At 52.0% G+C, this 23,580-nt stretch overlaps 1 long non-coding RNA gene across 1 annotated transcript; it reads left to right on the top strand.

Annotated features, from left to right (window-relative positions):
* Positions 1-2,598: 2,598 nt before the first annotated feature.
* Positions 2,599-4,071, top strand: LOC142047461 (uncharacterized). Its single transcript, XR_012656743.1, has 2 exons — positions 2,599-2,849; positions 3,729-4,071. It is a non-coding gene; the product is annotated as an uncharacterized LOC142047461 (long non-coding RNA).
* Positions 4,072-23,580: the final 19,509 nt, after the last annotated feature.

Below are 23,580 nucleotides of genomic sequence, written 5' to 3'. Positions count from 1 at the left end.
GTGATGGGAAATGGTGATTTCTACCAGTTTATTTGTCAGCAAAAGCTGAACAGAATTTCATGGGACAAAGGAAAGGCACTTCCCTAACCCCAGGGCCTTCTCCCTGCAAGATATCAAAGGCCTGCTGTAAAAATGGAGGTGTGGAATCTTAATAAGAACGTAAGAATGGCCAGACTGGGTCAGACCAAAGGTCCATCCAGCCCAGTATCCTGTCTTCTGACAGCAGCCAATGCCAGGTGCCCCAGAGGGAATGAACAGAACAGGGAACCATCAAGTGATCCATCCTCTGTCAGCCATTCCCAGCTTCTGGCAAACAGAGGCTAGGGACACTATCTCTGCTCATCCTGGCTAATAGCCATTGATGGACCTATCCTCCACGGACATATCTAGCTCTTTTTTGAACCCTGTTATATTCCTGGCCTTCACAACATCCTCTGGCAAGGAGTTCCACAGGTTGACTGTGTGTTGTGTGAAGAAATACTTCCTTTTGCTTGTTTTAAACCTGCTGCCTATTAATTTAATTTGGTGACCCCTAATTCTTGTGTTATGAGGAGTAAATAACACTTCCTTATTTACTTTCTCCACACCAGTCATGATTTTATAGACCTCTATCATATCCCCCCTTCATTGTCTCTTTTCCAAGCTGAGAAGTCCCAGTCTTATTAATCTCTCCTCATACGGAAGTCCTAATCATTTTGTTGCCCTTTTCTGAACCTTTTCCAATTCCAATATACCTTTTTTGAGATGGGGCAACACATCTGCACACAGTATTCAAGTATTTTAAAAAAAAACTAACCCCCACCAGAAGGCTGCAACAGGCCTTTATATGGGAAAGTGTGAGGCTGCCTAACTATAGGTTCCCTACTAGTGGTCCATACAATATCTTAGGTGGCTGAAGGTTGTAGACACGTCCCATTATAAGACCTTATTTTCAGTTGCCACTAACTTCGCCAAACTGTAACTGGGCCGAATTTTTCCATGTCAGGTGCCTGCCTCATGTTGATCATTTTATGATTTCCTTTGAATATTTCAGATAAAAAGGTTCAGACGTTTTCAAGAACGAGGTTGGGGGAAAATACTTTGTTTAGCCCATGGTAAAAAATGGTGATAACATTTCTAGCATTCCCCCCCACACTTTGGAGCAGGGACTTGACATCTTTCCTGGCAGTCGCCTTCGGGTCAGGGATGTGCCTTTTGACATTGCCCTGAAAATCCACCCACATTTGGCTCAGCGATAAGCCTCTGAAACAGCTCAGTTCGCACATGCTCAGTAGAGACTTGTTAGAATTTGGCAACTAAATTCTCCAAAGATTCCGTCTTCACTGAGCTTTCTCCAGCCCCTCACAGCTCCTAGATCCCAACCAGACTGCACATGGTACCGCTAAATAGAGTGACCAGATGTCCCGATTTTATAGGGACAGTCCTGAATTTTGGGTCTTTTTCTTATATAGGCTCCTATTATGCCCCCCCATCCTGATTTTTCATATTTGCTGTCTAATCACCCTACCACTAAAGAGCGAATGAGTGCACTCCACCCTGGGGCTGTGGGGTCAAGCAGGATTTCCCCTGCAATTGCTCTTCCATCTGCTGGGGGACGCTGGCAAGACAGACCCAGGATTGGAGAGCAGGGAACTTGTCTCTCCATGCTAGTATCCAAGCAGCTGGAGCGGGAGGAGGGACAGCCAGATTTGAACTCAGACGGGGGACAAATGTGGGGGGGGGGGTCTGTGGAGAAGGAGGGGCAGCCCTGTGGGGATGGAGCAGGGCAGTGCAGTGAAGGATGCTCTTGTCTGTAGGATCTCTGCCTCATTTCTTGCAGATGTTGGGAGGTGTGTTGAGGTTGCCCTGGAGAACTGGATTCTGTCCCTGCAGGACACCGGGCAAGTCACTTAAACTAAACTTCTCACAGGTGGTCACTAATGGTGTGTTGCCCATTTCCTGGCTGCCTGTCTTGAGACCCCTAGGGTCTGATGAGCAGAAGTGCCAAGCGGAAGCCATGGGGAGCTGAGCTTTGAGCGTATAAAGGGCAGCATAAATGCTAAGTGCCCTGGAGAAGCAGGGCCCTGGGCGGCCCACACTGAGCTGTCATATTTAGTGGACATTCAGGATCTTAATTTCTCTCCGTATCCATTCTCTGCATGTCAGATGAGGAAAATAAGACCCCCCCTCTTCTCACGGGCGTGTTGTGAATCTGAAATCGTCAATGTTCGTAAGGCGCTAAGATGCAATGGTGAGCGTGCCGCAGCAAACCACCGGAGGAAATGAATGAGTCTGTATTCAGAGCAGGGTTGGGATGGCGTGCAGGAAAGAATATTTCGAGCCACACGGCAGGGGGAGGATAAAAAGAACGATTGAACAGCTACCCATTCAATGAGCGCCGTCCCTGCAGCACACTGAACGAGGCAGGGGTCCTGTGGCCAAACTAGCAGGCAATCCATAATTAATGACTGGCTCATGATGCATTCGCACAAGGGGGTAGAATAAAGGTGGCATAGGCCACCTTAATGAATTTTCTAACTTTGGAGCACTTGACTTTGTGACCTGGATGTTCTTTTAGCACAGGACATTTTGAATGGAATATGTACAGCAGCCGCACCCAGGTCTCTCAACCCACTATCACAGCGCACAGCTCCTCCCAGTTAGCGGTAGGAATCGCCGGGGGATTTGAGGGTGACACTGGCTCTGCACCCACTGCCTAGGGGCCTCTTGCACCATAGTCCTGGCTAACATCCACTGGAGATGGTCTGTGTTAGAGAGATAACCCTAATTAGGAACCCACTCCGGTTCATAGGATCACAGGACTGGAAGGGACCTTGAGAGGTCATATAGTCCAGTCCTCTGCATTCATGGTAGGACTAAGCAGGGCCGGTCGCCTAGGGCACTAGGACTTGGGGGGATGGCATTTTCTTTGGCAGCGACTGTGGCAGCCAGATCTTCAGCTGCCCTGGTCGCCACTGGCATTTAGGTGGAGGGAGCTGGGGCAGGGGGGCTCGGGGAAGACCACCTGCAGCAAGTAAGGGGTGGGGCAGCACGCAGGGGAACTCCCCGCCCCAGCTCACCCCTGCCCCACCTCCTCCCCGAGCACGCCGTGGCTGCTTCACTTCTCCCGCCTCCCAGGCTTGAGGCCTCAATCAGCTTAGGTGCCGCAAGCCTAGGAGGCGGTAGAAGTGAAGCGGCGATGGCGTGCTCGGGGACAAGGCGGGGCAGGGGTGAGCTAGGGCGTGGGGAGGTGCCTCAGGGTGGGGCATGGGTGGGGAGCTGCCGCAGGGGGGGTGCCTCAGGGCAGAGTGGGGGAGCTGCTGCAGGGGGAGGGGAAATGCCTTAGGGTGGGGGCTCGGGGACGGGGAAGGGCACAAGGTGGAAGTTTCACCTAGGGCACGAAATATCTTTGCACCGGCCCTGGGACCAGGTATTATCCATCCTTGACAGGTGTTTGTCTAACCTGGTCTTAAAGATCTCCAATGATGGAGATTCCACCACCCCTCTAGGCAATTTATTCCAGTGCTTAACCACCCTGACAGAAAGTTTTTCCTAATGTCCAACCTAAACTCCCATTGCTGCAATTTAAGCCCATTGCTTCTTGTCCGATCCTCAGCGGTTAAGAAACACAATTCTTCTCCCTCCTTCTTGTAACAACCTTTTACATACTTGAAAACTGTGATCATGTCCCTCTCAGTCTTCTCTTCTCCAGACTAAACAAACCCGATTTTTTCAATCTTCCCTCATAGGTCATGTTTCCTAGACCTTTAATCATTGTGTCCCTCTTCTCTGGACTTTCTCCAGTTTCGCCACATCTTTCCTGAAATGTGGCTCCCAGAACTGGACACAATTTTCGAACTGAGGGCTAATCAGCACGGAACAGAGCGGAAGAATTACTACTCGTGTCTTGCTTACAACACTCCTGCTAATACAGCCCAGAGGGATGTCTGCTTTTTTTGCAACAGCGTTACACTGTTGACTCATATTTAGCTTGTGACCCACTCTGACCCCCAGATCCCTTTCCACACTACTGCTTCCTGGGCAATCATTTCCCAGTTTGGATGTGCATAATACAATATGCTTTTTTCATGCTGCTTAAAGAGATGCTTCAGCACGCTCAGCTCCAGGGGGAGGGTTTCACCCTCTGGGGATGTTCAGGATTGGATCTGAACACTGGAGCCAGCTCCTAGTCTGCAATGGGGCCTAGAGACCCATATGCAAAGAACCCGAAGCTTGGGGAGCGTGGCCAATGTGGCGTTAGAGCAGATGGAGCCAGAGGAGCAGAGGGGAGGGTGGGGATGGGGCTTGTGGGCAAGTCCTGCTCCCACTAAAGTCAACAGCAACCCCCCAGCTGTGACCTCAGAAGGGTCGGCCCATAGGATGGGGACAAAGAAACCTGAGGGGGAGGGAGGGAGAACAAGGGTTGAGGCTCTGCCCACCAAGGAAAGCAGGGGCTGGGAAGCTGACTATAATTCATGAAGCCCAGCTCTGGTCAGTGTATATCTGGGGTGACACCTGATTGTCCCACGTGTAACCGAGATCAGAATCCGGCCTTGACCCATTGCAGTCAGTGGGTGTCTCTGGATTGACCCTGGTGTAACCGAGAAATCTGGCCCTGACCCATTGCAGTCAGTGAGTGTCTCTGGATTGAACCCGGTTAAACAAGATCAGAAACTGACCCACCATCTTTAAAACGGTTAAGCGTCCGGCACAGGCCATCTTGCACTGGGGTTCTGCGCATCTACGTCCCAATCTGATGCCTCAAGTTTGACAAAGTGACCCTGTGGCCTGGGGACAGCCAGCAGCAGGCCCTCCAGGCTGCCTGCATGTGCCTCGGGGGCAGAGGCTAGTTCTGAGAGGAAGAAATCTGGCTGCTTCTCTGGCCGGTTGATTAATGAGCCTGGGGCAGTTCAAACAGCCCTAGTCCTCACTCTGAATCCAGCCACCGAGCTGCGTCCTTGCAGAGCCAGCAAGAATGGGGCCAGGGCGGGAGGGGAAGGAGCGAGGTGTGCATGCCGGGATGGGGGGTTAGAATATTTTGACACATATGTCCCCATCTGTATCGTGTAACAGCTGGAATTGCTGACAAAAAAAAAAGTAATCAGGGTCAAAGGCAAAGTGATTCACGTAACTCAAACCAGGCCATCGCTGGGAGGCAGGGCAGGGGGCGGCTGGCGCAGTATCGCTCACGGGATTAGTAATAGGAGATGAAGCCTGGCACTGCCTGTATCCAGCCCCAGGGTGGAGACCAACCATTGTTCCCACTTGATGGCTGCTTGGGAGCTGGAGTGTCACGAGTTGGGCAGGTCTCAGGCCTCCCAGTGGGTCTGTGTTTTCCAAAGTGTAAACGTGGATAGAGAGGCCACTGAGTGGGCCATGGACACTGAGCTCCCATCCCAGGGGTCCCGTCAGGGCAGGGCTGCCCCCTGGTATCCCCAGGACTCCACCCTTCAGGGTTAAGAATCCAAATCTGCCAGCCCGACTCTTCCTTCAGAGGCAGGCTAAGCTTGGGGGGCAGGAGGGAGAAGGTTAAGTGTGACAGGGTGAAGTTCAAAGTTTGGGGTGAATGCTCTGGACAGATGGGAAGGGGAGATCTGGGGTGGCTGCCAGTGGGCTGTGTAGAGTTTTGTATGAAGGTTGGGGAGTTCAGTTTGGGGGATCAGGGGTCAGAGCCTGGCTGGATGAAGATTTAGGGGGGTTAGAGTGTGGGGATGGGGGATCCCGGCTCAGATCATGTTTTGGGAGTAAAGTTCAGGGCTTATTACCAATTCACAGGGCACAATGGAGCTGCCCTGGGGGTGGAGACAGGAGTTGGCAACAACTACAGGACAACCTGTGGCCTCAGGGAGCCCGGGAAGCTGATGTCTGGCCTGGAAGGGCCTCTCAGAGCCAACTCCGCGGCTCCTCCACAGGACTGCAGGCCTAGCTGAGCCCACCAGGAGCCAAAATATTTCATAGAGTCCACAGATTTCATGAGACCACCAGGCCACCTCTCCATCCCAGGGCATCCTAGAGCACCCATCCCCATCTTCTCTGGGCTGCGGCCCAGCCAAGAGACATGGGCAATCTCAGAAGCTCTGGTGGGTGGGAGCACCTAGAGGCTTGGATGCTTCTCTGAACTCTCCGGTCCCATCTGATCCTGGGAAGCGCTCATGGGCCAGGGCTCCACTGGCTTCAAGTGGAACTTGTACAGGTCCTGGCCCTCCTGAGAGCGGGTCTTCCCCCTGGGGATCACAGGGAAGCAAGAATCCTGCAGTGGTTTGCATGGCCTGGGAAACAGGGTGTCTCCATACCCCAGAGGACACTATCAACAGGGCCAGACACTAAGCTGGCATCAGCCAGGGCAGCTTTGCTGAAGTCAGCAGAGTGACACCAGTTTACACCAGTCAAGGATCTGGCCCTAGGAAAGGACCAAAGCTGTGGATAGGATGCAGGAATCCTGATTCTCAGCTCCCCTGTTCTAACCACTGGCCCCCACTCGCACTCCCCTCCCTCCCCACTGACAGTGCTGATGCCTTATCCAGTCTGGGCTGCTTGTGGCTGGCCAGGGGTCTGGAAACGTTTCTTGGACTCCCCTGCCCCTTGGAAAAGCTCCGGGGAGTCGCTGGAAATCTGCTCTGCTTCTGAGGAGCTCAGCACATGCCAGAGGGAGGGAGTAACCGGATCACCCTGCAGATTAGATGGGGATCTGTGGTCAGGCATTCCGAGAGGGACTGCAGGAGCTTGCAGTGCAGACATCTCGTGGGCACGCTCCAGCGTGGGGCTGGCAGAGACCCCGCTCATTCCCTTGGCGTTACAGGGCTCTGTTCCTCAGCATGGTGCCCCCTTCCACAAAGGGACACCGGTCCAGCTTGGAGATAGAAGCCAGACTCTTCTGGTATCAGGGCCATGGGGTCACCCTGGCAGGGGAGGCAGGAGAACGTCTGTCATGTGATTTGAGAGCCTGACCTGAGAGGCTCTGCTGGGGCACAGTCCTGCCCTGGCTTGGGTTCTGCTGCCCTGGTACCAGGTGCTGGGAGATAAGCTATGCAGGCCCAGATTGGGCTGTGACTGCATGGGAGAACTCAAGGAAAATAGACAGTAAGGACGCTGCAGGCTTCGCTTGCTGGCCCAGGGTGATGTTTTTCCATCTCAGCACTGACTCAGAGCACTTGCAGGGGTGGGGGCTGTGCTCCCATCTCCCATATGAGCTATGAATGTGAGATCTGGCCTCCTGGGGTTCAGTGAAGATCCCATGGTTCTTTTCCCAAGAGTGAGGCCTGTTCATGCGAACATCTTGGCCAAACTCCACCTCCAAGCCCCCCGGCGGTTGGACTCAGCATTCTCCCAAACCATTGTGCAGCATGGCTGTTAAACAGCTTCTGTGCTCCACCCCAGAAGTGGCTGCATTTCAGTGCTGGGCTAAGCCATGCTAATGTTCCATTTGCCAAGGGCAGAGGGGTGGAAGCTGCTGTGACCTCTGACGATTATTAGATTCATAGTTTTGAGGGCAGGGGGGAGCCTTTGTAGAAGGATCCAGAAGCTTCCCCCAGAGGAAACCTGGCTGAAGCTGTCTCATCCCTTCTCCCACTTCCCTGGGGAGAATAGAGGGGCTGGTGGCTGGGTTCCAAAGCAGAGCTGATCTGCATCTCCCCGGGCCACATAGGTGAAGTCTCTGCCCTCTGGCTGGAGATGGAGGGTGGCGCTGAGATATTACTCTTGCTCCCGCCCCAGTTGCCATCCCCTGGCAGAGGCTGTGCGGTGCGTGTGGTGGGTGGCGGACTCTGCCGTGACAGCCAGGCTGGTGATGCAGACCCGCTGGCTCCATTCCTGCAGCAGCAGCAGCCCCGCAGCCAGGGCAGAGGCCATAAATCACAGGCCTAATGCAGGAACTCGGCTGAGCCTGAGCCGCCTGCCCCGCTACATGAGCAGCGGTGTCCTCTGACTGCAGGGCCAGCCAGGGGAAGGACACCTCAAGGGTCAAATGGGCAGCAGCCGGACTGCCTGAGGGAGGGGAGACCCCAGGGGCACCCTCCCGCTCAGCCACAAGCAGCTCATCTTGGACACAGGATAGGGAGGCATGTGGAGGAAGTGGGGTGTAGGAGTCAGGACTTCAGGGTTCTGTTTCTAGGTTTGGGGGTGGGGGAGTGGGAGTCACAATTTGTAGGTTCTATTCGAAGGTCCAGGAGGGACTGTGGCCTAGTGGTTAGAACGAGGGTGGCTCCTCGGTTCTTTTCCCTAGTTGGCTGCATGATCTTAGGCCAGTCACTTCCTGTTGGGGGAGCGGGATGTGCATTTTATGGGGTTGATCACACTCATCCTGTCCTGTAAAACACTCAGAGAGCTAGCGGTAGCTGCTTATTTTGCTCATTGATCTCTGCGAGGCACCTTGGGGTCCCCGGAGCTGGAGAAACCCAAAGTGTGAGGAGGCCTGGAGGTGTCAAGACACGGGCAGGGTGGAGTAGCACTGCCAAGTCCTTGCGGATGGGCAGAGCCCTGCTAGGTAGCACTAGGAGGCTTGTGGCATGTGATTGGATCCCACAATTGAAGAAGCCCAATAGAAATGCAGTGCTGGACACTGACCTGGGGGGCTGTCTCTGTTACTGTGATTATTCAGTGTATTATGAAAACACCTAGAGCCCCCAGGGCCCTGCACAGACACACAGGCCCTGCCCCCATAGAGCTCACATGTAAATAGACACAAGGTGAGAGGGGAAACTGAGGCACAGAACAGGGAAGGAACTTGCCGCAGGGCAGGGGCAGAGCCAGGAATAGACCCCAGTCCACACCCTTCCGAGAGCCCCTGCTATTGCTAGCACTGAGGAGCTGACCCTAGGCAAGAACAGTCATGGCAGATTCCTAGCAAGGACCAGTGCAGACAAGACCTTGGGCCCGTCCCCAAGTGCAGACGGGGGTGTCCATCCATCCATCTACACCTGGTATCCCTATCTGGCCATCCATCCACCCCTTGTATTCTGTCTGGCCAGCCATCCATCCATCCCTGCTATCCTTGTCTGGTCATTCATCGGTCCACCCCTGGTATTCCTGTCATAGAATACCAGGGTTGGAAGGGACCTCAGAAGGTCATCTAGTCCAACCCCCTGCTTGAAGCAGGGCCAAATCCCCAGACAGATTTTTGCCCCAGATCCCTAAATAGCCCCCTCAAGGATTGAACTCACAACCCTGGGTTTAGCAGGCCAATGCTCAAACCACTGAGCTATCCCTTCTCCTATCTGGGCATCCATCCATCATACCTCTTGTAGTCAGAAGAGAGCCTGAGATATAAGCCCTTGTATCAGAGGCCTGGTATGAGGCCTGAACTAAAGTAGTGGGTAAGCTTTGCTGATGTAAACCAAAGTTAGCAAAAGTCAGGCTGTGAGCAAATATCAGGCTCTGTCTGCTTGCAAGTTCACAGAACCTGGCAAGCACAGGGCCGATCTTGCAGAAATACACATTCCTAAGGAGTGCTAGTCACAGAGCACTCATGCAAACACATTTCAGGAGAGTGGTACCAGAACATCCTGATATTAAGAATGGTACAGAAACATTTCCCAGGGATAACAGGAACACACTGACCCCTCCTAAAAGATAAGGTCAGGATGACAGTGTAATAAATAGAAATGTTTTGATCAAACCAAATTGTACAAGGAGATGAGTGATAACTAGCCATGACCAGAAGGCGGTGACTATGTCAGATGCAGGACATAACTTGTTTGTATCAGGGTATAAAGATGTACCTCAGAGGAAGTATCTGTGTTCAACCGAGGGGGGAATGGAAAGTCCTGCCATTCACTGAGCTGCGTCCATTGTCATGGGCACACGTCTTAGTATCCTGGTAGAAGATGTTCTCTGTTGACAATAAACCTGGCCTGGTGCCTTCGTACCTTAACGGATCTTATGGTCATTGGGCATTTCACTCAAGGTTGGCTGTGCCAGCTGTCTGCACAGAGCTGGGGCAGCACACAGGGAGAACACAAACATGCAGCTGAACATCTAACAACATCCCTGGTTAGCCACCCATCCATCCACCCCGGTATCCCTGTCTGGCCATCCATCCATCCACTTCTGGTATCCCCATTGGCCATCCATCCATTCTTTCCTGGTATCCCTGTCTGGCTCTCTATCCATCCACCCACCCATCCATCCATCTCTAATATGCATCTATCTAGCTATGTGTAGCGCCCTCCCCTATGGAATGGCCCAACCTTTCCAAGAGCTGGCAGACTCCCAAGGGGGTTATATGTCCCCTATCCTCATACACACCCCTCTATTTGTCTGTCTGTGGCTTTGCCCCCAGGATAAGCCAGGAAGCTGAGCATGCCCCTGTGAAGTGAGGCACCAGATCCAGTCTTGGGCACCCACGTCTGCTCCTCGAGGACCAGCCCGTGCCTCCTGCTGTATGACGAGCGCGGATCTCGCAGGTGCCAAGAGCCGAGGCTGTGCCGTGTGCTGACAGTGCTGCTATGTGCTCCAGGCTCCTGCCTCTCGGGTGTCGTGCTGGCCTGACCCACCCCCCCACACTCAGAACAGAGCAGAGACAGAGGGGCAGTGACTGCTGTATGAGGTCAAGGCTGAACAGTCTCAGATTCTCATTTTTATTGCTCAGGGTTTTATGAAGATTTTTGTCTCCTGCAGCCGGGCACTTCTGCTGTTCAACTGAGTCTGTGCTGTTTAAACTGTTAGAGGAGCAAGGGGTGGGGAATCAGGACTCCTGGGTTCTGGAACTGGGAGGGGAGTGGGGTCTAGTGGTTATATCAGGGGGGCTGGATGTTAGGACTCCTGGGTTCTATTCCCAGCTCTGAGATGGGAGTGAGGTCTAGTGGATAGAACAGGGGGAGGGGCTGAGAGTCAGGACTCCTGGGTTCTATACTCCTGGGGGAATTCTGTGCCACTGCAGATGCGCAAAATTCATGTCCCCCACAGATTTCTTTGCTTCCCCACAGAAAAATGATTTTCTGACAGAGAAGAAAAGGGAAGCCACCAGAGCAGTCATGCGACTTCCCCCAGTAGTGTTTTGGGTGCCCAGGGCAGCTGGCAGAGAGGTAAATTACTGTGGGGCAGGAGGCAGGACTGGGGAAGATCCAGCTGGTGGCTCCTACCCTGCCCCAGGCTCAGCTGCTAGTCCTGGCTGGGCTGGGAAGGATGGGACTTCCTCTTCCCCTGTACTGCATCTGGGGCTGGGTCACACTCACACTCAGATTTCTCCCCAGGCTGAAGGAAGCTCTGAAAATTCCCCCTTCCCTGCCTGTTTCCTGCACCCATTGCTCCTCAGTTGCAGGGGGAGGGATTACTCAGGGCTGGCGCTTCCATTTAGGAGACCTAGGCGCTCGCCTAGGGTGCCAGGATTTGGGGGGGCGGCATTTTGCCGCCCTCGGCGGAAATTCGATGGGGAGGAGTCCTTCCATGCTCCGGGTCTTCAGCGGCAATTCTGCGGCGGGTCCTTCACTCCCTCCAGGACCCGCCACTGAAGTGCCCTGAAGACTAGGAGAGTGGAAGGACCCCCCCACCGCCGAATTGCTGCCAACGATCGGGAGCACGGAAGGACCCCCGCCTAGGGCGCCAAAATCCCTGGTGCCGCTCCTGGGATCACTATATGGGGATCTGGTCCCGTATCTGCCTAACCCCTGTGCATACAGACCCCGTCATACCTAGACTCTCCGGCTGAGCCTCACCCCCATCCCTGCATCCAGAACCCCCTTGCTGAGCCCCACTCTCCCTGCACCTGGACCACCTCAACAAGCCACCTGCACCTGGATCCCCACCCCACTTAGCCCCACTTCCCCAGCATCTGGGCCCTCCCCACTGAACCCTCCACACCCAGCCCCCCCGATGAGCCCCAACCATCTTCACCTGAACCCCCCACACAGAGTCCCATTACCATTGCACCTAGAACCCCCCAACAAGCCCCTGCACATCCAGATCCTCCTCACACTCGGATCCCCCACTGAGCCACTCGCACCCAGATTGCCCCACACAGAACCCTCTCAACCACACCTGGATCCCCGCACACAAAGCCCCTCCACACTTCGATCCTGCCTTGCTGAGCCTGCCTGCCCACACCTGGTGCACCTGGCAAGGAGGGGCAGAGCCATAGGGTGTTTCTGGAGCAGACCCGGTCCTTGGGTTGGCAGGGTTGGGTTCAGCCTCACTGCTGACTCCATGCTTGGCCGGGATGGAGCTGCAGAGTGATCTCCCACCTCCGTGCAGTCAGTGGCCTGTGCTCCCCACTGCCATGCTGGAGCCTCCGCATTTATTTTGATGAATAAAATTTGCAGAATTTTAAAATATTGTGTGCAGATTTTTTGTTTTTGGGCAGAATGCCCTCAGAAGTAGTTCCAGCCCCAGCCCTGCCACTGAGTCACTGCGAAGAGGAGTAAAGCCAGTCCTGTCCCGCTTCCTCTGCCATGCTAGCAGGCAGGGTGCATGGTTATGTGGGTGAGGAGCAGGCCAGCAGGGAGAGGAAGGGGCAGTGCCAGTTTGCGGTAGATGGAGGAGCCTGGACCGAGCCAGGGCCTGTGGGGAGGGGGCTGCTCTTGCCTTCTAGTGGGAAACTCCTGGGGCCTGCCCTCCCCCCATCTCCCCTAATGTGCCCTAGATGTTCTGCTCTGCTGGGCAACACACGGGGTGCCAGGGGTGAAGCGAGATGGGGAGCGTGCACAGCACCACTTGATAAGAGGAGGTGCAGGGGTGAATGGGCTGCTTGCCCGCCCTCTCCCGCTCTCAGCTGCATCCCCCCTGCAGCCCTTTACTTTAACCCTTGCCTGCCCTGGCTCCCCCAGCTCCTGCTGGCCACCCAAGCCCGCTCTGGGTTTCCCACTCTGGAAGCCCCCAGTCTCATCTCTTTCCCCTGTGCAGAGGAAGACAGCCTGAGGCAGCCGGGCGCCCTGAGATCCCAGGGCACAGAACCACCCAAGGCTTCCGCCCGTCTCCCCATCTCGAGGGACTCAATCGGTATAGCTCCATGACACTTGGACAGGGAGTCGTGAGCTGCACGTGGCTCTTTAACGTGGTTCCTTCCAGCACATGATATGAAAACTCTGTGTGATGTGACTATTAACCAATCTAAGTTATTAACCAATCAGGATGCTTTTACTATGTTAGTAACCAATCAGAGTTGATAAAATAATAACACTTGGCCAGTCATTTTGCTGTGAGAATCATACATCCAGTATAATATATATATAAAGAGAGTAAAGGAAACAATGAATTCACACTCCTCTGGCTCTTTCGGGTAAAGTTGATTGCTAATTTGGATCCTGAACCACTGAGGTCTGAATATCACTGCTTCAGGTCAGTGGCTTTCAACCTTTCCAGACTAGTGCACTGCTTCCAGCAGGCTGATTTGTCCTGCATACCCCCAAGCTTCAGCTCGCTTAAAAACGACTTGGTTACAAAATCAGGCATAAAAGTACACAAGTGTCACAGCTGCTCTCTTCCTGAACAATTGCTGACGTTCGCATTTTGTCTATGTGAAATTGTGGTACGTACTGACTTTGCTAGTGCTTTTTATGTCACCTGTTGTAAAACTAGACAAATAGCTAGATGAGTTGATGTGCTCGCTGGAAGACCTCTGCGTACCCAAGTTACAACGTACCCCAAGTTGAGAACCACTGGTCCATCACACAGCAGATTGAGAGGGGACTTGATCACCGTATATAAGGCGCCCTCACAGGGAGAAACCAGCTGATCCTGAGGGGCTCTTTGATCGAGTGGAGAAAGGCAGAAGAACACGCTGGGCCAGCCCATAACATTCTGGCACCTGAGGTGGGGAGCTCAAATGACGCCCCCATGCCACCTCGCTTGGGCCAAAACTTTGAAAGGTCTCAATTCTGCCTTCTTCCTGTTCTACTTCTCTCATGGTACTGCTCTGCTATCTACCCCAAGAAAGGAGAACGAACAATGTAAAATGCCTTGTTCAAAAATTTTAAGTAACACTTAACTTCCAAATGCCTGAACAGCAAATGTAACTTTTCTTGTCTGCATAGTAAACACTGGCATTTTTATCTGTCTGAATAATCAAAGTGGTGCCTTCTGTGCCTTCTTGGTTTCAAAGATTTGAACTGCTTCCTGAAGGTCCATAGTCTGGGCCAGCTCATGCTCTATTGAGATGGTTGCAAGGCCGGTCAGCCTCTCCTGTGTCATTGTGGAGCATAGATGTGTTTTTATTAACTTCAGTTTGGAGAAGCTGCGTTCTCCACTGGCAACAGTTACAGGAAATGTTAGAAGTAAGCGCAGAGCAACAAAAGCATTTGGAAAGAGGGTGGTCATCTTATTTATGCACATATATTCCAGAACAGCCTTTGGAGTTGATCCTGCTGAAATGTATCTTGAAAGGGCTTTCAGTTCATCACCTAAATCACTCGCATCAATATCACGCATGTCATCATGTGTGTTAACACTGTCTCTAGTGCCCTGCATTGCTGGTGTAGGTCTTCTTCAGGTATAGTGAGGAGTTTTGGAATATCATACAACATCCAAATATACTGCTGTGTTCCTTGAGCTGCATGAAACATTCTTCAACTGACTGTATTGCACAATCTAGCACCTGGTTAAAGAATTCAACTTTGAATTGTTGTTTGGGTCTCTTATGGGATTATCCCATGCCTCGTAATCAAAATGTCTTCTTCTTCGGTGACTCTTGTATTCTTGAATGGGTGGGAAATATAGCTTCAGTGTGAAGTTCCTCTGCCAACTTCTGTGCACTCTTCAGAATGTTTTGAATCCCTCATCTGACCAGTAAGACTGTAGGTATGATTTGCTTTGTTCAGTTGTTCCATTGCTCCAGATATATTCAAGGTCAACACCTTGGAGTTCTCTTGCTTACAAACATTTATTTCAAACAGTATGTCATGCCACAACACTAAGCACACACAGAAATTTGAAGTTATGTATGTTTCTCATGATTCCATTTCCCTCTGCCACTGTTCTCCATGAACAGTTCCTGTCATAGATTATCCTCCATAATGGCAACTATGGCATCTTCTATCTTCCCAATTTGGTGTTTGATAGGTTTTATTTATCCTCCATTCATCACTTTCCCCATCATCATGTGGCACTCAGTGGTTTTAGTGTCAGAGAAGACTGTTCCCAGATGTTGCTTCAAAATTTGCCATCGATGAGTTGATGCAGAGAAAAATACATAGATGCTTTGAGTTACATTAAAAAATTCAGCAGCCTCCCTAGAAGCTGATGCTGCATCACTGACCACTAAGTTCAATGAATGAGAACTGCATGGGACAAAAAAGCTCGAGGGTTTAAAAGCTCTGGATCCGTGTGTTTGCACTCTTCTGTTCTTTCCTCTCATGTTGGCACCATTATTGTAGCCCTGACCTCTCATGTCAGCTATTGCAATCCCATATCTTCCAGCTTTTTAAGAAGCACATTTGTCATACCAGCTTCCCTGTACTATCATCAGTGTCAATAAATTCTAGAAAATGCTGTCTGACAGTCACCATTGCAGGGACATTTTCACTAGGTTCTGTTGTTGTGGAAAAACGCACCATTAAAGTCATTTTGTTCTGTAATGGCTGATGTTGGGCTTCAGGGATTATCCACCGGTGACTCATCTAATCAAATGTCTTCTTCTTTGATGACTCTTGTATTCTTGCAAGGGTGAGAGAAAATAGCATTCAGGTGAAGGTTCATGCCTGCTAAGAAGGCTGGTGCAGTCTAATCTCAACATTTTGAATCCCTCATCTGACCAGTAAGACTAGTAGGCTTGCGTTGCTCTTGCTTCAGTTGCCACAATTGCCAGATATTATCAAGGTCCATAACACAAGAGCGCGGCATTGGAAGTTCCTTGCTTTAGATTTCAGGAACAGGATCACGCACAACACTAAGCCCAACCAGAAATTTAGAAAGTTAATGTATAAATGTTCTGTGATTCCATTTCCCTCTGCCATGTTCTCCACGACAGTTCCTGTCATAGCATTACCTCCAATGAAACTATGGCACATCTATTTCCCCACGCATGTTTTGGTGTTTGATAGGCATTACCACCTCCACTCAACTTTCCGATTGTGTGGCACTACACAAAGCAATATTCATGTATTCAGAAGTAGAGGGCGACTTAGACCTAATGTGTCAGAGAGATGTTCACCCAATGCAAGCTGTTGACTAACTCAAAATATTTGCACCATGTGATGAGATTAGAAGCACGAGCAATAACATACCATGAGATGCGCTTTCGAATACCGAGTTAAAAATGCAGCAGCTTCACTCTAAGAAGAGCTGATGCGAACTTTGCTTTATTATAACAGAAGACTGCGACCAAAAAAGTTTCAATGAAATGAGAAAACTGCATGGGAACACAAAAAGCTATCGAGGGTGAACTCTTGATCTGTGTCTGCAATTCCCAATCTTGTCCTGCATGTCATCTAGCATCATTATCTGTAGCCCTGACCTTCTCATGTCAGCTATCGCATTTCGCGTATCTTCAGCTTTTTAAGAAGCAATTTGTCATAACTAGCTCCTGTGCTGTATCATCAATGTCAATTCCGATTCTCGAAAAGTGCTCCCGACAGTCCAACATATGCAGGGCGCAAAGATTTCACTAGTTCTGTGTTGTTACAAAAATGCACCTCTTAAGTCATTTGTTTTCCGTATCATGGCTGTAATTGGTCACAGGTGTGCAGATTTCAGAATATACAAGTTCATCATCTCCGCCATCAACTTCAGATCTGTCCAACAATAGTCTGTTTGATTTGTGCCAGGCTGTATGATCTCATTTTGATTGTTTTTCCAAGGTAGTGTGGTGTACATATTCTTGGGTGGTGCTCTTTAGGTGTCCTGGAGTACTAGCATCAACTGCAGCCATCAGCCTCCCAAAATAAGAGGTCATTTGTTTGTTGAGGATTACTAGCTATCTGAAGTGACCACGCATAGGTTACTAGGTTTTGTAGTAGGCAATCAATTCTTACAATGAACAGAGCCTTTCAAGAACATTTTGCAGTAAAGAGTCTCTGATGCAATCATTCTCTTGATCGCTGATCCATCAGGGGCCTTGTCACACGTTAGTCTCCATCACTAAGCTCTTCCGCGAGCAGTATGAATGCCCACTCTGATGATTGCTGCCTCTCATGGCATCTACAGAATGCCAGATTTCTAGCCAGATTTTTCCAGTTCTTTGTCCCTGTAGAACGCAATGTGGCTGGAACATTAGACTGGAAGAGTTTGCAACAAAAACAGTATGCAGCATTCTGGGTTTTTGAGTACATAAGCCATGGCTCCACTTTGTCACCATTGGGGATTTCATGCCAGTAATGTGTTGGATGGAAACGTCTATTTTCATTATCTTTGGGGAACATGAAGTTTTCCACTTGCTGTGGCCAGTGCAGTACAAGGAAGTCCCTCAGGCTACTGCGCAAGTGGGTCCACAGTCCTGGATCATCTAGACTCAGCAGCAGCTGTTTCTTGTGCCACCACCACACTCTTCTCTGATCTACACTTTTCTTCAGGAATGTGCCTGGTTACACCTATTTGAGATGGAGACATGAATGCTGCAGTAGCTGCCAGGTCATCTGCACTCTGACTAACTGGAAAATCAGACTTCTCCTCACTACTCGCATCCTCGCTGGAGCTGGAAGGCTCAGTGTGAACATCTTAGGGTGATCAGATATCCCGATTTTATAGGGACAGTCCCGATATTTGGGGCTTTGTCTTATATAGGCGCCTACTCCCACCCCCCCACTCCCATCCCGATTTTTCAAACTTGCTGTCTGGTCACCCTAGAACATTTGTGTCTATGTATCTCAGGAGAGCTCCTTCCTGCTTAGATAGAAAAGCTTCCTTTGCTCTCTTTCTTTTTCTGAAAGCTGCCTCAGGTAGGGTGACCAGACAGCAAATGTGAAAAATCAGGACAGGGGGTGGGGGGTAATAGGAGCCTACATAAGAAAAAGACCCCAAAATTGGGACTGTCCCTATAAAATCGGGACATCTGGTCACCCTACCCCAGAGGGGCATTTTCTTCTTTCACTCATGACTGCTGTTCTGTGCCAGCTATAGTGACTCTCAACACTCAATTGAAGGGGACAAATAAGCAGGCTGGTAGCAGGGCCTGAGTGAGGGAAGATATCAGTGTCACGGAGTCCCTGGGCGATGCTCTGGAATGGGTCCCCACAAAGCCAGGCAGGACTGTGGGGAGCCTCCTCTCCCTTGGAGCAGACTTGTTCAGGGCAAGATGTTCACACGTCTTCACCTCCTGGGTCTCTCCTTGGAGCATTCAGCATCCTCTGCCCCTCTGTGCGTTTCCCACAGCGAGCCTGCCCCAGCGGGGTCCTGGGGAAGCCATAGGGTCCTGCATCCCCACTTTGCAGTCAGACGTGACTCTCAGCCAGCCAGTAACACAGAGGTTTATTCGATGACAGGAACAGGGTCTAAAACAGAGCTTGTAGATACAGCGAACCGGACCCCTCGGCCAGGTCCATTTGGGAGGGTTGTGAGCCAGACCCCCACATCTGCCCTCAGCCAGCTTCAGACTAACAACCCCCTCCAGCCCCTCCTTTGCTCAGTTCCTTTCCCGGGCCAGGAGGTCACCTGATCTCTTTGTCTCCAACACCTTTAGTTGGCACCTTTGCAGAAGAGGGGCCGAGGCCATCAGTTGCTAGAAGACAGAGTGCCAGGTATTTATGTTCACTGGCCCTTTGCTCTGTAGCAATCACACACCCTTATCCCACCACCTAGATACTTAAGAACTGAATAGGGGACACTGAGGCACCAACAGGTATTCAGAGAAAACATTAAGAACATTCCCAGTTTGTCACAATCAGCATCTTAAGGGCCTAACTGGCTCCTGCTACTTCAGTTGACTGCTTGTTCTCCTCAGGTGGGTTCAGGGAAGCATCAGGAAACAGGAAGCTCCCTGAGAAGCTGGTGTTAATCAGTCCAGGTTCCTGGGGGTGCTAGAGAGGTACACAAGAGGTTCCTTCTCCTCTCTCTCCCTGCAACTCCTGCTGCTTTCTGATATCGCCTCTCACCTTTTCTCCTGCCTGCCTGTTACGTCTCTTGCGCCTTCCTTCCTCCAGCCCAGCACTCCACCATCTCTGTGCATCTAGAGCAGAGAGATGCACCAGCAATATGCACCAGCAGCAGCCACAGTTTTCTACACTCTGGGTCCTAGTGGGGCCCCCCACAGTCTGGCACCTGAAGCGGCCGCCTCAGTTCGCCTCGTGGTAAGGCCAGCCTGTCATAGCTTCCTACTCAGATTTGAACCTTAGCGTTCATAACCTGAGAAGCTAGCATGAACCCTCTAAGCTTAATTACCAGCTTAGATCTGATAGGCTGCCACCAACCAGGAATTTCAGTGCCTGGTACACTTGGGTCCCCCAAAACTTCCCTGTGGGACCCCAAGACTCAGATGCCCTGAGTCTCCTAACAAAGGGAAATAAACCATTCTCCCCCCCCCAACCTCTCTCCCACCCAGAATTTCCTCTCTGGGCTAACCTGAGAGCGACTGATGCAACCTCTTTACATCACAATTTAAAGTACTTATAGCCAAATACACATAAAGACTCCACCAGCCAGATACACAGATGCAAATACTTTTGCTACCTTTGTACTTACAACTGGGAAACAGAAGATTAGAAGGACTGGAAATAGATCCTCTCATAGCTGAGAGAGCACAGAACAGACAAAGACCCAAGACCAAGAAACACCCACAAATTCCCTCCCTTAAGCTTTGAAAAATCCGGTTTCCTGATTGGTCCTCTTGTCAGGTGTTTGGTTCCCTTTGTTAACCCTTTACAGGTAAAAGAAACATTAACCCTTAGCTATCTGTTTATGACACAGCCCAAGACCCAATAGCTGGAAGCTGAAGCTGGACAAATTCCAGTTGGAAATTAGGCCCAAATATAGAATGGTGAAGGTGGGTAACCACAGCAACAGATGCCCCCAGGAAGTAAGTGGTGGATCCATATGTCTTGATGGCTTCCTGTCCTACCTGGAGACTGTTCTGAGAGATGCTGTTATTGGGTTCAGTCCAGATGTACCTGAGGGAAGTTTTCTGGCCTGTGTGATGCAGGAGGCCAGGCTGGATGATATAATGTCCCATCTGCTTTAACCTGTGTGAAGCAATGAAGATGAGGCCTCTGACGTCACACGTATGACCCAGTGCTGCTTGGACATATTTGGCGGCCACCTCGTTGTTTAACATTTGAGCCTCATGGGCCAGCCTGGCCTTGGTGTGGCTCCTCTGGGATTCACGTGTGGCTCAAGTGTCAGATGCATGGCAATGATGTGCCACACGTGAGTTTCCTGCAGCTGGGACATGTCTGATGGGTCAGTGACAGCTTTGAAAAGTGGCATGACGTGTCTTATGTGGATTCACGTACACGGTTCACGTCGCATATTTGTGCCGTTGATGGGACACGTGACCTTGGCAAGGGTCGCAGATGATTCATCGGTGCCTCACGTCGTTTACATGTCATTCCATGCAATTACATGCGTGACTTTGGGGTGTGTCCTGCATGCAGTCGGCACGTGTTGCTCTGAGATTGTGTGAGCCAAGCTGTAAAAAGAACCCATGGTCCACACCGAGGCCACGCATGGCCAGAACCACATGTGTGACAAGTGAACTTTGTTTTGGAAGTGGCCAGAGGAATCAGGAGGGATGTGGGGAGCCACAGGGGATCGGGGGAGGGTTGGGGTGCTGGATGGGGAGAGTCACAAGGAATTTGGATGGGGGGTATCGGAGTCTGTTTGGGGATGAGCATTTAATCTGTTCAAAGCTGGACGGGGTCCCCCAGAGACAGAGAGATGGGGGGGGCCCTCTTACTCCCTCCAGCCTGGCAACTGCTTCTTAACACCTCAATCCTTCCTCCCAGGCCCCTGGCAGCACCCCCACCCCACTGCCCAGCCCTTAGGTGCTGGCTCTGGTTTCGAATGACCCTGAGTCTGGGCCTCCTTATTTTTAAACCATGGTGGATATTTAACCACCCCCCCCCCCGCAAGTGAACCTGAGCAGTGCCCACAAACCTCTCACCTCTTTAGGAGGCCTCCCACGCCTCCTCTCTCTCTCTTGATCGCTTTTGGTTTGCTGGACTCAGCAGCCCCAGTCTGGCAGCGAACTGGAGGGAAGGAACCAGAGCCAAGCAACTGTCTACTCGAGGTTTCATGCTCCCCAGTGAGGAATTTCTCCAATTCTGCGCCCTCAGCCCCAGCTTGGACCGCAGAGCATGAGATCTGTGAAGCACTCTTCAGGCCCTGTCACCCTGAAAAAACCCAGAGTCCTGACTCCCACCCCCTTGCCCAACAAGACCTCACTTCACACCCAGAGCCAGAACAGGACCCAGCATGCTGGCTCTGCCCCTCTGCAAAACATTAACACAGCTGTTTCTCCTGAGCAGGCATATCTCACTCCTAAGGTCCCCAGTTTTTGCCATAACCCCCACCCCCCCCCCCCCGCCGCCACATACAGACAGTGGAAGGCATGTGACAGGCAGGATGGAGATTACATCACCTTTTCCCCTCACCCCTACAGGGATTTATAATCCTGATCCCCTGCCCAGCCCCCTATTCCCACCAGCCAGGTGGGGGATTCTGTTAGTTGACTGATGAGGGAGGGTGAAGACCCCACCCAAACTCAGCCCCCCCGCTGCCTGGTCACAGGCCTTGTATGGCAGCTCTGATCTCACCACTCTGCTCTATGCCAAGGAGCCAGCTAGCCGCCAGGCAGAGTCATCCCAGATGGTTCCATGGCTGGGAAATATTGGCTGGGTCTGTAGCGTGTTAACCCACCTCCATCTCCCATGGCCAAGGAGTCTTTTAGGGGCCACAGGTCAGGTTCAAGTGGGAGTCACAGCTGTGAACTCTGGGGTCCCCATCCAACTGATTCTGGGGCTGGGTTGTCCTGTACTGGGATCCTCCCCGACCACCTTGGACAAATAGATTTGAGCCCCTAAGGAACATCTGGGTGATGCAGGCTGCAGGGGAGGCTCCAGGCACCAGCGCACGAAGCACGTGCCTGGGGCGGCAAGCCGCAGGGGCAGGCTGACAGGAGGGCAGCAGGCAGGCGGCCTTTGGTGGCGCGCCTGTGGGAGGTCTGCTAGTCCTGTGGTTTCGGGGGCAACTCGGCAGCGGGTACGCCGAAGGCGCAGGACTGGCGGACCTCCTGCAGGCATGCCGGCAAATCCGTGTTACCAGCGCACCTCCTGCAGGTGCGCCGCCAAAAGCCGCCTGAATGCCATGCTTGGGGCGGCAAAATACATAGAGCTGCCCCGGCAGGCAGTGTGTGAACCAGAAGGGGGCGCTTTCCTCTCACAGTCAGTACTGACCCCACATGGCCCAGCATGGTGCTAGGAGGTGCTGCAGTGCAGGGAGGAATAGGGGGTGCTGTGCCGCAGGGGGCAGGGTGGGGACATGGTAGAGCGCTGTGCTGCAGGGAAGGGTGCTGTGGGCTCAGTAGGGGGTGTTGTACTGCAGGGTGCGGGGGCTCAGTAGGGAGAGCTGTGCTGCAGGGAGTGGGTGAGAATTCAGCAGGGGGTGCTGTGCTGTAGGGAGCAGGGCCAGGGCTCAGCAGGGGGCTCTGCAATGCAGAGGGCGGGGTGGGGGCTTGGTAGGGGGCATGGTGCTGCAGGGGACAGAGTGGTGGCATGGTAGGGAGCCCTGTGCTGCAAGGGGCAGAGCAGGGTTCAGTAGGGGGCTCTGTGCTGCAAGGAGCAGAGCAGGGTTCAGTAGGGGGCGCTGTGCTGTAGGTAGAGGGGTGGGGGCTCAGTAAGGGGTGCTGCGCTTTAGGAGATAGGTGGAGGGGCTAAGTAGGGGTTGTTATCAATTTCCAGGCCTGTCCAGCAACTCTTTCAGGCCTCCTGGGGAAGAGCAGCCAGTCACAGCTGTGCAGCATGGGGGGCTGTTCTGTGATCGTTTCCGTGTCTGTCTGGTTGCTCTCAGCGGCATCGCTGGATGACTGTGCTAGGTTACGTTAATAGCAGGTTATTGAGGTGACCAGAAAGGGGACAATGACTAGAGCCAAGACACCTCCCAGCAAATCTCAGCCTGAGCCCTAACGTCTGCACTTCTATTATTAGCCCCGCAGCTGAGCCCTGCAAGGCTGAGCCAATGGACCCGGGCTCTGAGCCTGGGCTCTGTGGGTTTTGTATTGCAGTGTAGAAGTAACCTTTGTGTGCTAAAATCTGCTTGCTTACATTGATTGGCTTGAATTTTTCTATGCCGGATGGGAGTATATGCGGAAGTTAGTGTTATGATCCAAATGTGGGGTCCGTCTGGCAGGAGGTTCTCAAGTTACAGCCCCCCCTCCAATTGTGTGTGGGAGGGAACCACATTTCATTGCATTCTTTGTTAAGTTCACAGATTCTAACAACTGTGAAGTTGGGCAGGAATCTGAGGATGAACTGTGAACAGTTAGGGGTGATCAGCTGCGGTCAAGTTGTGTGGGTTTGTTTTTCTGAGCATGGAAGAATATTCAGGATTTAGGGTGCTGAATTTTTGAATATTGTTCAAAGAAAATAAACGATACAGGTGAATGTTCCCCGGAAAGGGAGGGGTGATCAGGGGTGCTACAGTACGTGGTAATGGGGAAGAGAAGTTTGGCTCTGTAGCTAGGGATGGGGTTATTAAGGAGAGGAGGTAAATGGGTGGTAGAAGAAGGGAGTAGGGAGAGTGGGAGATGAG

This window comes from Chelonoidis abingdonii, chromosome 11 (assembly GCF_003597395.2).
Source record: "Chelonoidis abingdonii isolate Lonesome George chromosome 11, CheloAbing_2.0, whole genome shotgun sequence".
Classification (NCBI taxonomy): domain Eukaryota; kingdom Metazoa; phylum Chordata; order Testudines; family Testudinidae; genus Chelonoidis; species Chelonoidis abingdonii.
The sequence above is the reverse complement of the archived record's forward strand: the minus strand, read 5'-3'. Positions and strand labels throughout refer to the sequence as shown.